This window comes from Nannospalax galili, unplaced genomic scaffold (genome assembly GCF_000622305.1).
Source record: "Nannospalax galili isolate Female #2095 unplaced genomic scaffold, S.galili_v1.0 scaffold979, whole genome shotgun sequence".
NCBI classification, from domain to species: Eukaryota; Metazoa; Chordata; class Mammalia; order Rodentia; family Spalacidae; genus Nannospalax; species Nannospalax galili.
The window spans coordinates 9,629-12,808 of NW_008343671.1; the positions used below are offsets into that span (position 1 = coordinate 9,629).

Consider the following 3,180-nt stretch of genomic DNA (forward strand, 5'->3'; position numbering starts at 1 on the left):
ACTGTCTGTAACTCCAGTCCCAGGGGATCTGACAGCCTCTTCTGTCCTCTGTGGGCATTGTATGACACAGGTGCACTTACCTATATGTAGGCAATACACACATACACATAAAATAAAAACAATAAATAAAATTTTAAAGAAAAAGAAAAAGAAATATTTCACTCACAAAAAACTTCATAACCTGAAGACTTTGTCAAGAGGAAAGGCATTTCTTCACACAATGGAAAATTTCAAGACTTTAATTTGAAAAGGGATGAGGTTCGGAGTCCTGCTATGAACGCTTTTCCCAACTCTACCCCAAGAACAGGGCCTGGCATGTGGCTGTTCTCATCAATGAACTGGAGAAACAAATGGGTGATGCAGGAAGGAGTCTAGCCAGTGTTTAATGAAACACTTAAACGATTCTGTTTCTCTGGCCAGCAGCAAAACCCTACCTGGCATCATAGAGATGTTCCTCCCCTACCCGTGAAATATGATTAACAGTTTAGACAGTCCCATGATTCAGGTGACTGACATAACTGAATGTTCTATTTTTCCTGTGGCCAGCTTAATGGGGCAGGTGACAAAGAGAGTTGGGCTTTGTTTCTGGCTCTCTCTAGTGTATCAAAGCAAGCGAGAAAATACTCTTCCTTATTTAATACTAAATGATCTCTCTATCATAGTTTAAAAAATTCCAAATCATATTAGATTCCTGAACATATTTTCTCCTGATAGTCTTAGTTACTTACAAATATCGTGCACTGCCAACATAGAACTATGGAACTGGCATAAATCTTCTCTGTTTCTTAGTCTCTATGTTACAAAAACTGTTGAGAAAAGCCCTCCAGGAGTTAAACCAAACAAACAACTAGAAGCTACCAAAACAACCACATCGTATGTTCAGAACTCTGAAATATACTCACTTATTATGGTATGTAATGGCTGTGTATACTTCCTGCAGAAACTCGGGCCCATTGGACTTCCCAAAGATGACCTGTTTGTCAATATGGAAAGAAGCAAATGAAGAGTGGCTTTTGGCTATATCCAATCCTGTCCTATTACACCGGCAGGATACTCGGGCCCACAGAGCTATGCTACACAAGTTAAGAGGGCTGGGTCCTACAATTGGCCCAATCTTACCAACTAGCTCTGGCTATGAAGAGTAAACTAAGGTGGCAAGGGACTAACTAGTGGCCAAGGGCCACAGGTTTGTGAGATTGGAAAACCAGGTCTTACTGTCTCAGTGCCCAGACACAACATAATAAAGTCACATTAATTCGTCCTCAGTGACAGGCTAGGGTCTTCTCTTTTCCAAAGACATGAACTTGACCACGTGGGTGACTTTGGTCTCCACTGCCCTGTCCACCTGTGTGCAGATACCTCATTGGGTCTGCTGTAGCCCCCAACAGTACATGGCCCCCAAGGGATCAAATCCAGGATGTCATACATGCTAAGCAAGTGCTCTACCAGTGAGCTACAATTTATGACTTGTGGACATAGTAATAGCTAACCAGCCATGTCATTCATTAGGAAATTCTGACAGTTTGGTGTTCTTAGAGAAGACTGTTTTAATAAGCATTATTTGATTTAATTTTGCCTTAGGATGAAGATTCATTCTAAAAGGTGTTAAGGTGGTGTATGTTTTGCTAGGCTGTGCTTCATATTTGTTGTATATGGTCTCATGTTCTCCTAAGCGCATATGTGGAAGAAATTCGGCAAAAGAATGAACATCGAGTCAATCTCTTTAATTTTGTAGAATGTTGGAGTGGTGTGGCTCCATGGGCAATGTGGAGAGAACTTATGATATCTTTCAATCCTTTAAAATGATTTTCCAAGTTGAGACATCTCATAGTGGCATATGTTGGGAAACATACTCAATTTAGACTGATGCTGTTTCCTCATCATCATCCTGGGAACAATACCAGGCTATCCAAAAAAGGCTCTTGTGTGTTTTAAGTGGACTGTGCTGGAACAGAATACACTATACATTGATCTGGAGAGCTCAGTGGTCAAGCACTTGCGTGGCATACAAGAAGCCCTGGATTGGGGGGGTGGCAGATATACTCTGAACACCGATGAACTCTAGATTTTTGCCAATGTGAATGGACAAAGGAAGCACAGCCCACCCTAGGCAAATGTTACCCCTCTCTTTACCGGCATAGCGTTGCTAGGATCTTCTCCACACATAAACTGGATTTTTATTGTAAACTGGATTTTCATTGTAATGTTCTGGGCAGATGCTAGTTTGTTAGCAAAGTTCAGTCTCTGTGGGTAGACATATAGAAGATTTCTAGAAAAAAAAAGAAACCTAATAATCAATATCTAGAGTTTTCTTCCATTTCCTGTTCTTAGTTCCAGAAGTTGCTTCTGAGGTGGTGGCAGAAACATGTGGTCTTTGTGAGACTCCATCATATACAGTGGCCAGCCAGGGTCACGGGTACAGAAAGGGATGGTGCAGCTCAATAGCATTATCTTCGGACCTCAGGTTCAGGTGTGGCTCTATGAGCAGCGGAATGTGAGGGCAGAGGATTATGTCAAAACCTTGATGAGAACATGAACCTCATATTAGCTGTTTTCATTCTAAAACAAAGTCAAGAAAGCAACTTGGTCGGATCATGTTAGAAGAAGGTAACATTACTGTGCTACACAGTGTCTTTAACTAGCAATAACCAATGATCTAAGAAGTCATTGGGAAGGTAATACAGCTTTGTTATTTTCAATGGTGTCTTCTGTTGGGAGAACAGTTCTGAAATAATTCATATTATTATAATGACCCCTGTGTTATTATGTGATGACAATAAATGCTGTGAGATTGTTTTGTTAGAAATTTTAAAAAAAGGGTGTGTATGTGCCTAACAAAGTGGGCATCTTGTATATACTTATTATCCTAGATTGCAAGGGGCAGAGAAAGTAGGATCAGTGGGGCTCACTGGCTTTCAGTCTAGCAGAGACGTGAGTCCCAGGTTCAGGGAGGGACACTGCCTCAATGGAACAGGTGAAGAGTGATAGAGGGGGATACCAGGCACCCTTTTCTGGCCTCTGTGAGCACATACATACACATGTACAGATACACTTACAAAGACACATATACATACATAACTAACTAAACAAAACTGATAAATAAGTGAAAAAAAAACCACTTTTTTTTGTCCTTTTGAAACAGGGTCTCTCTGTAGCCCCAGCTGGCCTAGAGCTCACTAT

General features: G+C 41.0%; 1 long non-coding RNA gene and 1 pseudogene across 1 annotated transcript in view; one reads left to right on the plus strand and one right to left on the minus strand.

Moving 5' to 3' along the window:
- The window catches only part of LOC115071518, a 2,693-nt gene extending 507 nt beyond the window's left edge, over nucleotides 1–2,186 (minus strand). Inside the window, exons 1-2 of the long non-coding RNA XR_003850598.1 lie at nucleotides 2,134–2,186; nucleotides 903–973 (exon numbers count right to left, since the gene is read on the minus strand). This is a non-coding gene — a long non-coding RNA (uncharacterized LOC115071518). The remainder of the gene's footprint in view (nucleotides 1–902; nucleotides 974–2,133) is intronic.
- LOC115071521 overlaps nucleotides 1–2,642 on the plus strand; it is a 4,641-nt pseudogene extending 1,999 nt beyond the window's left edge.
- Nucleotides 2,643–3,180: the final 538 nt, after the last annotated feature.